We start from the raw sequence: 12427 nt of genomic DNA on the forward strand, positions 1-12427 counted from the left end.
ACAGGATCTCTACAAAAAGTACCATCACCAGCTGCAGTCCAAAATAGTGAAGTTGGAATCCATTTGATCGCAGAATGGCACCAGGAATTGCGACGATGGTGAAAAGACCAGTCCAGTCTGCTTGCACGGACACATGAGAAGGGAAAAACCAGAAGGAAATACTTGTAAGCAACTTAACAGTGAAAATGATCGTGTTGCTGCGTCACAGAGATAAAAAATATACTTGGGGAGATGTTGATATAGATGGGTGGTTCCCAAAGTAAATTCTATGTGAAGGACTCTATTTAATAAATACTTTATGTATGTAGCTTTAGATTTCTTCAAATTATGTGTTTTATGGCAGCCTGGTAGTAACAAAGTGCATAAAGATACAATTTAAATTGTCCATCCATCCTTGTCCACTTAACCATTCCAGGGTCATGGTCAGGAGCTGAGCACTCGTTCATCATCTGAGTTAGCTGCCTTTATGCTTGAATGATTTAGTGATTTTGTGTTAAGTGGCTTAACAATAAACATTTTTATTGAAAATGGTCAGGTACACGGACTGGACTGAAAATGAGTGAAAAAGCAGCCAATGTCCAAAGAAAGACTCTGGAAGACCCACAGAAAGGCTGGAGAACTATTGCTTAAGACCACATTAATAAAATTACAAGAATGTCTGGCTTTTTGGAATTAAATAAGCCTTTGCAAGCACTGCTATAGCTACATTTTCATTGTACAGAAGTTTTAGTCACTCTTCATTCTCTCAACAAGGCTCACGAAGTCCTCACCTGGGACATTTACAAACTGTTCAGCCTGTGACCACTGTGCTAAATATTAGATACAGTGGAGAAGACAGTTTAACAGAACACAAAAACAAGCAACAAGAAAGCTTGGCATAAATTAGCATTAATTTTCAAAAAAATCCTACAATTTGAAGCGTACACTTCTGGTAAATAAATGTAGGTCCAGCCAAACACTCCACTGGATTACAGATACAAGGGCACATTTTTGTGTTCTCAGTTCATAAATTGTTCCATCACTGGTTTAAATGAAGCCCTAAACCATGACAGAGCCTCTGCTGTGTTTTACATGGTAAATGGCCTGTATTTGTATAGTGCTTTACTTAGTCCCCCATGGACCCCAAAGCGCTTTACACTACATTCAGTCATCCACACATTCACACACTGGTGATGGCAAGCTACATTGTAGCCACAGCTGCCCTGGGGCGAACTGACAGAGGCGAGGCTGCCGGACACTGGCACCACCAGGCCCTCTGACCACCACCAGTAGGCAACGAGTGAAGTGTCTTGCCCAAGGACACAACAACATTGCTCGAACCGGCAACCTTCCGATTACAAGACGAACTGCCAACTCTTGAGCCACGATCGCCCCTTTGAGTACATAGCTGTAGTCACTCACTGTTATACTTCTCCCCTTTCATGCATGAATTATGACAACCTCAATCAGGATTTTTTTCTTAAGTATTTTTATTCATCTTTAGAAATGAAAAGATGAAAAAAAATACTTAAGAAATACATCTATAGTAACATTAAACGACCAGTAGGTGGCAGGGTATGGAGTGACAAATCAGTGTCCAATGTCGTGGTTTATGTGCAAGTATACAATCAACACTGACAAAAATACAAGAAAACAGCTTTTGAATAGCTGTCCACTGTAGTGACCACTATGCATGAAGGGCCCCAGTGGAGTCTGATTCTGGATTGTTATACTAACCTCCGTCAGTGTAACCCAGCTCGCCTAGTGATTTCTGCGCCTTTTCTTAGTGCTCCTTGCTAACGTCAACCTCTCTTGTTTACAGGACTTCCCTGGACCCTCGCCTGTTTCTCTTCCTCGTGGACCCTGAATGGGTGAGCATGAGTGTGAGTGAGCTTGGACAGGATTGGATAGTGGATTGTTGTGAGTCACTGGCTGCATGAAGAGGAGTTTAGACCTTCTCTACTAAGACCTTTTCCTGGCTGCCCTGAACCCCTATTTCCCTCTCTGCACATATGTGTAAATATATTCCACCTGTTTTTACAGAGACAAAGGTTTTTGTTTCCATGCACTTTGCCACTACTAGATTTTTTTTTTTTTTACATGTTTCTATGATTTAGTAATGAACAATCAAAATGATTTCATAAGTTTTAAAAACTTAGAAAATGTTTATTTGAAAATAAATACATTTTATTTTGGGCCATGACTGTGCTGTAGGCTTGCATGAAATGCACTTGTGCTTAAACAGATGTGAATATAATACTATGAAAGTTGTAAATAAAAGAGAAGTGCATTGATGTTTCAGTGAAAATTACAAGGTATAAATACAGACAGCAAATGACATAATTTAAGCTTTGTCATCGTATTTATTTGTAGGTACTACTAATTAGCAGGTCATGTAGTTACCAAGAAAATAAAACTTAACCAACACATTCATCCACCACAACAAAGCTAATAGAAATGGACTGAATATATTTTATATATTGCATATAAAGTTTACCTTCCAGTCTATGTCGCTAAACTATTAACTAAATAACAAAAACAGAACAGAAATGAAATAAAAGGTGAAGCACTCCGGCAGTGCATGAATATTCAAATTAACCTTTGTTGAACGCCTGTGTTTGTTTTAGACAATCTAATAGCCTTCAGGACACAGATCCTAATGGACTCTGCTCTACGTAGCAACTTTGTTCTGCTATTTCTATTTCACCCCTGCTGATTCTTCATTAGAGTTGTCTATATCGCCAAATTCACAGTGAGAGTAGATCAACCTTCTTCCTACATTCAGTGTTTGCCATTATCTGCTCCATCGCCCTGGCTATACCTTCCCATCAAGACTTTGCCACTTGAAAAATAAAACGGAGGTGGTTGGCTGCATAGAGGTAATTAAGCTTCCGAGTTGTACAATTTCAAATGAAAGTTCAACTTTTTGACTCAAAAAAGTTTAGTTTTAAAGTTGTTTTTTCTCTTCTGTGAGAAAAGTACATGTGAAAGACCAAAAGGCATCGAGCAGCATGGACAGAGACAGGCACACGCTGAGACATTCTCCGCTTAAGGTTCTGAGTCACCGACGGGAGAGGCGAAAACAGAGAGAACAGCAGCAAAGCCTCGCAGAACAGAGGAGGCTGCTGTAGCTGGTCATTAATAGTCAACCAGGATATACCGCGGGGGGATTGCAGACCATGGAGGCAGCTTGATAATTCAATCTGTCAAGCACACGCTACAAGCTAGGCCAATTAACTGGAGAGGAGGCAGGCCTGACCCCAACATCCCCCCCACCCCTCCCCTCCCTGGCCGCCTTATCCTTTTTCCGTCTGCAACATCCCTGGCGTGTGTTAAACCAACATCTATGCCAGTTAAACTATCACTCCTGCTGAGGTCAGAAAAAACAGCTAAGTGTATGCGTGCGTGGGCGTATGTGTGCGCGTATCAGTGGACGTCGAACCGCTTCATTCTGCTGCTACAGCGTCTGCTCTAATAACTGGGGAGATGCAGCATTTATGGACAGATGGCCAAACAACAACTGCTGCTAATTGACGGCTAATTGCAAACTCTGGGCAGGTGTACATGCTCTCCAACAAATAAAACCTGAGTGATTTCTCTCTTTCTTTTGCTAATTTACAGCTACAACATCCAGTTGGTTCTTTCCTTTTCTGTCGCTGCTCGTGGTTTCTTTCTCATCTCTCATTGCTAAAGAGAAGAGAGAAGGATTTTTATGAGACCCCCTGCCGCCTCGCCCATTACACCTTTAACCTGTGTCAAGCATTGAGCGGCATCCCAAGATTTTGTATACATTATTTAAAAGCTCTTGTTATAATGCTTACAGGGACAGAAAAAATGCAGTGCTGAGGTCTGTTTTGAATAGTGTGGTACCTCGAAGAGGGAGGAAGGGCATGTTAAGGGGGGGTACAAGTGAAAAAGTGTTTTCCTGCTTACAAAAACAGTCAAGAAGGAAAAAGAGTGTGGAGACTTTTAGCGAGCAAGGTCGCTGCGGAGTATGAAAGAGAAGCATCACGATGAGCTGCATTACTGTTAGCTGTGTAACCAGTTGATCGGGCTTTTACTGTGAGTCATTTACTGCAAAAAAAATAAATAAATAAAAAAGAAAGAAAGCGAAAAAAGGTGAAATTGTATCACAGACACCCAATGCAACCGCATTTCATTTACTGAAACTTCAGAAATGCTAAAACGTTTTTTAAGCGCAGGTTGGCAGGTGGACTCGAGCCACACTGCTCCTAATGTTTCTTCTCTGATTTTCACAGAGTAATATCCGTCAAATGACAGTCATTTCTTCAAAAGACAAAAAAAAAAATAAAGAGGGAGAGAGACATTCTGAAACCCTGCTCAGGTAACACCTACAGAGAGGCATTTTGAATATCAAGCGAATGTTAAAAGGCTTTCGGCATCATTAGAATTCTGGGTGCAGGCTTTCCAATTAGAAAAAATCCTGCACTGTCGAGCTCTACTGTTGCTGGTGCGCCTCATGCAGGTTTGCTCTGCATGTGTGGGTACGTGTGCGTGCGCTTGACTCTTTGTATATTTAATGTCGCTGAGTGTCACTTTATTTTTTTCTGTCTTTTTACAGCTGCACATCCATCCATCATACTTGCTGCAGGGCTAAAAAAAAAAAAGCGCTTGTCTGTGCATATTGCGCAGCGGTGAAATCCATCCATAATAATATCTGTTTTGAAGACCCTGGCTTTGATAGTCTTTCACCAAAGATGAGTCTACGAAGAATTATTTGCAGAGCTGCATACAGCTTCTATGGATGTGTACGCTAACTTTCTGTGAAGGGGGGCAAAGAAGATGTAAAGTTTTGCATCAAAGGGTCTCAAAAGAGACTCTCCCTCTTCCTCTGACCATAAAAAAAAAAGTAGTTTAGTAACTCTCAGATGAGCTTCTTCAGAGGAGTCCGGAGAGTTTTCAGAGAGTGAGAGCTGGAGCAGGTGGAGTAGGAGAGAGCGAGAGAGAGAAAAGAGCCAGAGGTGGAGAACAAGTACGAGAGTGGGTTAGATGTAGAGGGAGAAAAGCGAGAGACTGGTGGCTTGGAACAAAATCTGGCTCCCCTTCATCAGGAGTAGCTGCCTCAGTGAAGATGACTTTTTGGGGTTAGTGCAGAAGGGAACCCTCCCTCCTCTTGCACACACACACACGGACACACACACCTGAAAAGACACAAGCATACATTTCCTTTACAGGACTAAAGGCTTAGGGGAACCATCTTAAAGGCACAGGATTAAAGATATACACACATGAAGTTCACACATGCCATAAACTAATTAAAACAACAAAGTTTTTAACCTGAGCCTCGCAGCGTTGATGCGGCTTCTTCACAGTAAAACTGTCAGCCACCAACGCTAACACTGTTTGATCATGAAAGTTTTATGACATCTTTGCCTTCACTCTGACTTACAAATCTTGTGAGTGTCAATTAGCAGCAAGCAGATCAGGAAACCCTGCCAACAGAAAACAAACCTTTGTCTTTTTTTTGCGCTCAGACTTCAGAAGAATGCGGATTAAAAGGGACACGGGAAAGACAAAGAGGGGGGCGCATGTTAGATTTGCATGGCAAACATCGCTGACACTTTGTGTTTGTTTGTAGTGCAGTAACGCTGTCAACCGCTCTTAAACTATTTTGCGAGTAGTGCGTTTAGACGTCGTTTATCCTTGCTCGAATGTTCAAGGAAGGTCACACCTGTGCAACGAAGAGTAGAAAAATAAAAGGGTTTTTTTCCTTCTCTGGATTAGAGTCACATGTGAGACAGCTAAGATTGGAATTGGAAGTCTTTTCAACTTTTTTCTTTTTAAAACTCAGTGTGTATACTAGGTAGGCAACAAATGACAGTGTTCTTCCAATAGCCTCTAGCAAATTATACATAATTGCAACAGAAGACTCAGGAGGTATCGATTTTTTTTTAATGTCCTCCTCTGTCTTTGTCTAACATTTTATTTAAGAGGCTGCTTTTAACCATACTTTGAAGAAGTTGCTTTGATGTAGAAGACAAACGTCAGTAGTCTGTTTGATCTGATTTTGAAGCTGGCTTTCTTGTGCCTCCACTGTATTCCAATCATTTTCCCAGCGAGTCATGTTTGCTTTTTACTCTGAACAAATAACAGTGTCATATTTGTGAGATGGCAGGTAGGTGGCAAGTTTTATTAAATTTTCGTTGAAAGAAACACATCGAAGGCTAATATGGCTGGAAGAAAAATTCTTGGTAAAGAGGGCCTCCTGTGGGCAAAGCTAAGGAAATGCTACATTAGGCTAGAAGAAGAGTAGAACCTGAAGTATCTCTGCTACAAGGACACTGTCAGGCCAAAGCTATCATATATCATTATCTTAATAACTACCTGAGAGACTGATGCTAAAGTTGATACCACGATCCTCTAACGACTTTTTTGATCAAGATCACCAGGCCAAAACTTCACTTTCCTTCAAAATGTTGATCCTGGAACAAATGGCATTCCCATGAGCCTCAGGTGTAATTTGTGCTTCATGATGTTTGACTATTTACAATGATAACACACAAAAAATAAAAACTGTGAGAATGGTCAACATTATTACTTGAGAACAATAGTAATGTTAGCATTGTTATGGTGACCTGATGGGGATGTTATGTTGTTCCAGAAAGTCTTGTCACGCTATGAGTCAAAGGTGACACATCTTCTCATTTAGTGGTTTTTCTCCATTTTTGTGACTATTTACATTGTAGATTCTCACTGAAGGCATCAAAACTAATTATGTAATAAACAAACAAGTGTTAAGTAAGTCAAAACATCTTTTATATTTTAGAATCATTAAAACAGCAACAGTCTAGAAGGAGTTCCCAGAGATGCTGAGCACTTCTGCCTTCACTCTGCGGTCCATCTTATCCCAAACCATCTCAAGTGGGTTTAGGTCAGGTGACTGGAGGCCAGGTCATCTGGCGCAGCACTCCATCACTCTCCTTGGTCAAATATCCCTTACACAGCCTGGAGGTGTGTTTGGGGTCATTGTCCTGTTGAAAAATAAATGGTCCAACTAAACGCAAACTGGATGGGATGAATTGTTGCCACAGGATGCTGTGGTTGCCATGCCGGTTCAGTGTAGCTTCAATTTTGAATAAATCCCCAAAGCACTTCCACAACCTCTCCTCAATGCTTCACGGTGGGAACCATGCTTGTAGAGACCATCCGTTCACCTTTTCTGTGTCACACAAAGACACGGCAGATGGAACCAAAGATCTCAAATTTGCACTCATCGGACCAAAGCACAGATTTCCACTGGTCTAATGTTCATTCATTGTGTTTCTTGGCCCAAACAAATCTTGTTTCTTTTCTTTAGTAGTGTTTTCCTAGCAGCTGTTTGACCGTAAAGGACTGATTTGCACAGTCTCCTCTGAACAGCTGATGTACAGATGTGACTGCTACTGGAACTGTGTGGCATTTTTCTGGGCTCTAATCTGAGGTGCTGTTAACTCTGAGGCTGGTGACTCGGATGAATTTATCCTCAGCAGCAGAGGTGACTCTTGGGCATCCTTTCCTGGGACTATCCTCATGTGGGCCAGTGTGGTCGTAGCGCTTGATGGTTTTTGCGACTGCATATTAGAGAGAGATGTCAGGAAAGTGCCAGTGGTTTGTCAGGTAAGTGAGTTCTGTTAACTTCTGCGTCTTACTGGTTAGCAGGTAGAGGACGGCGTGGGGGAGGCAGTCGGAGAGGTTCAGGTGAGTAACCCGTTTGCTGCGAGTCCAGACGGAACGATCCAGAGAATCCAAGTTGCAGTGGGCGGGGGAAGCTGGGAAAGAGCACGAATCGTGGCTGTGGAGTACGGAGAAGACCAGCGTCCAGGTGAGCGTGAGTATGTTGTGAGGGTGAAAAGATGATCGGAGGGATTACTAAAACACAGAGCACAAGGTAAGCGAAATGCAACTACTATGATTACACAAGAAGTCATGGCAGCCTCACACTAACAAAGGTTAGCAGACGATCTGGCGAGGACTAGTTGAGTGCGGTGGTCTTAAATACTGACAACCAAATCACCATCAGGTGTGGACAATAGGCAGTATGATGAAGCTCCGCCCAGAGGTGGAAACGCCAGCTCTGAGGAAAAACACAGCCACTCCCTGGACCATGACAATTAGTTCTTGCCATAATATGATTTCTAACATTTTTCAAATAAGGACATTTAAAAACTGTTGGAATTTTTTTTAACTAATTTTTTCTTTGCTACATAAGTCCATATATCTTGCTTCATATATTTGATGTCTTCAGTATGTATCTACACTGGAGAAAGTAGTAAAAATAGAGAAAAATCTTTAAATGAGAATCTGTGTCCAAACTCATTCCACAACCGAGGAGCCTTAGTGGCAAATGCTCAGTCGCCTTTTGTCTCACAGACTGGAGGTTCTTGTGGTTTGGACCCAAAAGCAAACTCAATACATGTGTACTATGTACAAGGTTTATTTATAGAAAGATGCAAACTCAGACTAAAACATGGATTGAAAATTGAAAAGGAAAACAGGAGTCGTACAAGGTTGAGGTCGGGGAAAGGTTCAAACACGGGAAACACAAGGAGAGCAACAGAATGGGAAACTCTGTAACAGAGGAGAGAGAAGTTACTGGGCAAGAAATCGAGAGAATGGCTAGAAGTGAGTAGGTATTGCAGTGGGGGTTGCTTACTTGCAGGTGGAGGCTGGCTAGCACAGGAGGGGGCTGGTCACGTGAGAGGAGATTGCCTGGTTCCAGGAGCTCCAGAGGGAGGAGAAATCCGAAAGAGACACGATGGGCAGGAGGGCAGGCCAAGCAGCGAGGTGAGTATGAAACCTGACTGACCTAGTTGAACCGAACAGGACCAGCGCTGAAGAGTTACACGGCAGGACATCAATCTGAGAACAGAAAGGCAATGTTAAACACGAGACAGACAAGCATGAACTTGAACACAAGAAGGCCGAGTTACCACCAATGGTAGCAGGAGAGTGGCAGGCAGCGCTGGTTTAAGAACCCTCCTGTTGATTGCCCCGGAACGAGGAGAAGGTGAGGTGCTGGAAGCTCCACCCCACAGGATGGAAATCTGGAACCTCTCTCACAACCAGGAAAACCACCCAGGCACATGACATTTTGTGACATTTAATCAGTGACCAAGATAAACATAAAGAGACTGTGTTAACACACTCTGTAGGTAGTTCCAGTGGTAGTTTGAGGACAACAAACAGCATAGTTTCTTTCACAATGAATCACAGACTACTGTATAGTCCTGACATGCTGTTGGAGGCTTAGGCTGCATCACAGAGGTACAAGTGCAAAACAGTTATTTCTCAGCTTGAATTCCAAGCTGGGAATTGGATAGAGCCTCTGGCACACACCATAGTTCAAACTGTTTCTGCTGAATGCTCTCCCTCAGACGTCTCAGGACATTACAATTTAAGTCTGCAGTGACGGTTTGACCCTGGGCTAAAAATTCACACAATTTTTCAAGTTTTCTTAAATTGGAAAGAAAACCAGAGTGTGACACTGTTGACTCTATTGCCAAATACTGCTTGTTGATCTTTGGGTTGTAGCCAGACACCCAGTTCTCATCATTCTCATTTTGATACAGAAAATGTTGTTTAATCTCAAATCAGGTGGATAATGCACGAGGACAAGCCTTTAAGGGGAGGTCAGGTTTTTGATATTTATAGATGAATTCTCATAACTGTTTGATCTCATATTGTATAACCAGGAAGGAAAAAGGCAGCACATGGATTTGGACATTACCAAAATACAAACTGCACATTTCTGACTAGGGAGCACCAGGATATTAGAAATAGAAATGTCAGTCAGACACTCCACCGCCTGATCCAAGATTAAAAGTATTTAAATAAGTATTAAATGGCCTGCTGTGAAACTTTTGGGCATTTAGGATTTATCCTAATGACTTTGTTGAGCGCTGACTTCACTGACTTTTCATTTAGCACCACCAGCAGGTAAAAATTTGATGGACTCACAATATCTCAGTGGCTTCTGGCAACACACGACTTTTCCTCTACAACTGTCAGAGATTAATTCTCGTGATTCTGAATAAAAATACTATTTTTATGTCATTTTTATTACATCTGGTCCAAACATATTTCCGCACAGGATGAATTTTGAACTGTGAACAAGGTTTTAGACTGCACTTGCAAACACTATGTAGTGCTTACATTAGAATGGAAGCAACATGGCACAGCCTTACACTTCTGTTTTTCTGACTGCAGGCTGTTAAGTCCCGACTTTAATCATGCAAGTACAAAAAAGGCTGCAAAGCAGTCAGAGTCTCACAGAACATGTGATATTTTGCTTCCCGTTGATGCAGCGGTGCAAAGTGCATCCGGACTTGAAGCGTAATATGTATTGCAAATTTGCTGTCAGGTAGTCACATCACTGGTCTCATCACTCAGAAACAGCTGGGCCAATTACAGTGACACATGACAACAATGGCTCAGCATCCGAAGAATTGGTTACTCCAGAAAATCATGTTGTTTTCTAAATGATGCAGTATGTCAGAATGTGCACAAACAGCATCATAAATCTGCAGCCGGAGGCGGTGGTTTGGGATTTTATTTAAACTGCACAATAACGATAGAAATAAATAATTTGATGAAGCCATTCATAATAAACTGCGGTAATTCAGCATAAACAATGGCATACAGATTCATGACTGACCTGTTAGAAATGTGTCAAAGTGTATGAGATTACTATGCAGACTGGTGTCATTTGCATGAGATTGAATCAAGGCAAACAGTGAATAGGCTTGTGTAATGGAATTGTACCCATTTTCCATCAAAATACTAACTGGAGCCATTTCCATCTTAATTCTACTCCATCTCACAAAATAACATCATGTAAAATGTAACACAACAGTGATTACGCTATAATCCATCCATCCATTTTCTCATCTGCTTATCCAACCAGCGTAGTGGGGCTACAGAGCCTATTGCTGATGACATTAAATGAGAAGCATGTTACGCCCCAGACAGGTCACCAGTCCATTAGAGGGCTAGCAGACGCACACACAAACAGTCCTGTGTCACAACTACAATAAACACAGCAAATTAATTATCTGCTTTTATCCATACAGGAATATGAAGTGTACGGGGATGGAAATTGAAGATAAAATGCCAAAAACTACAGTTCCAAAAAATGAGCACTTGATTCTGGCTCCAAAAATCATGACTTTAGCAAACAAAATCATACACTAACAGCCTGATACAAAAAAGAAAAAAAGGTTCTGGTCTTTAGCTCATTTCCCTCCTTCATAACAACTGTAACCGTTTGGATTTTGTTAAGACTCAGGGTCGTGTGGTACAAGGGATCCAAGAATTTTGTTCAGCAGTTAAGTTCTATTATCGTATTACTTAGCAGTCACTAACTAGCAGGTATCTGTGTTTGTCCTTTGCACCTATATACTTTATTGATGCAGGTTGTCTTCCATAAATTGTTCATGATGAGTCTGAGTCTGCAGAGGGTCCCAGTGTTGTGGAATACATCATGTCTCCTGTACAAAGGATGCCATGTCCCAGTGGGCCCCCGGGATTACAGGCCTATGGCACTGACTTCCCACGTCATGAAGACCCTGGAAAGACTTGTCCTTGACCAGCTCTTTCCTATTGTCAGGCCACATCAGTTCGCTTACCAGCCCCAACGCCATCATCTACCTGCTCAATTGTGTCTGCACACATCTGGACCAGCAGGCAAGCACTGTGAGGGTCATGTTTTTCAACTTTTCCAGTGCATTCAATACCATCAGGCCAACCCTCCTGGGTAAGAAGCTGACAGCGATGTAGGTGGATGCCTCTCTTGTGTCCTGAATTGTTGATGCATCAGTGAGGGTGACGAGACAGAGTACTAGGCTATGATCGACTCCTTTGTCCCGTGGTGCGAGCACAATCATCTGCAGCTCAACATGACAAAGACCAAAGAATTGATTATGCAGTAGGAGGACCAGGAAACATCTGACCCCGTTTCAATCCAGGGGGTCGATGTGGACACTGTAAATAAATAAATACCTCAATGTATACAAAGATAATAAATTAGACTGGGTTAAAAACATCACTCTACAGGAAGGGCCAGAGTCGTCTCTATTTTCTGAGCTGGTCCTTCAACATCTGCTGGACAATGCTCAGGATTTTCTATGAGTCTGTTGTGGCCAATGCCAAACTCTATGCTGTTGCATGCTGAGGCAGCAGGTTGAGGGTTGCAGATGCCAACAGACTCAAAAAACTGATCTGCAAGGCTAGTAATGTTGTGGGAATGGAGCTGGACTCCCTTCAGGTGGTGTCAGAGAGGCAGATGTTGTCCATGATAAGCTGGACAAGCTGGACAATACCTCCCACCCACTCCATGACATGCTGGCCAGTCACAGGAGCACCTAAACGCACCACTGAATGACTCAGGAAATCATTCCTGCCTGTAGAACTGCTCCATCTGATGCACAGTACACACTGCAATAGTTAAAAT

The 12427-nt window shown here is 42.2% G+C and overlaps 2 long non-coding RNA genes across 6 annotated transcripts; one reads left to right on the plus strand and one right to left on the minus strand.

Annotated features, from left to right (window-relative positions):
• Window positions 1–3275: 3275 nt before the first annotated feature.
• On the plus strand, window positions 3276–5459 carry LOC112843241 (uncharacterized). 2 transcript variants are annotated; one of them, XR_003215457.1, is made up of 3 exons: window positions 3276–4041; window positions 4239–4324; window positions 4562–5459. It is a non-coding gene; the product is annotated as an uncharacterized LOC112843241 (long non-coding RNA). The 2 variants fall into 2 exon arrangements; XR_003215456.1 differs by having other exon boundaries at window positions 4239–5459.
• Window positions 5460–6869: 1410 nt separating this feature from the next.
• Window positions 6870–9061, minus strand: LOC102082325 (uncharacterized). 4 transcript variants are annotated; one of them, XR_003215453.1, is made up of 4 exons: window positions 8633–8906; window positions 8484–8547; window positions 7629–7848; window positions 6870–7550 (listed from the first exon to the last, which is right to left on the minus strand). It is a non-coding gene; the product is annotated as an uncharacterized LOC102082325 (long non-coding RNA). The 4 variants fall into 4 exon arrangements; XR_003215455.1 differs by lacking the exons at window positions 6870–7550; window positions 7629–7848 and adding an exon at window positions 8913–9061 and having other exon boundaries at window positions 8398–8547; window positions 8633–8838; XR_003215454.1 differs by lacking the exons at window positions 6870–7550; window positions 7629–7848 and adding an exon at window positions 8910–9056 and having other exon boundaries at window positions 8398–8547; window positions 8633–8838.
• Between the last annotated feature and the right edge of the window lie 3366 nt (window positions 9062–12427).

The sequence above is a fragment of the Oreochromis niloticus genome, linkage group LG20, assembly GCF_001858045.2.
Source record: "Oreochromis niloticus isolate F11D_XX linkage group LG20, O_niloticus_UMD_NMBU, whole genome shotgun sequence".
In the NCBI taxonomy this organism is placed as follows: Eukaryota; Metazoa; Chordata; class Actinopteri; order Cichliformes; family Cichlidae; genus Oreochromis; species Oreochromis niloticus.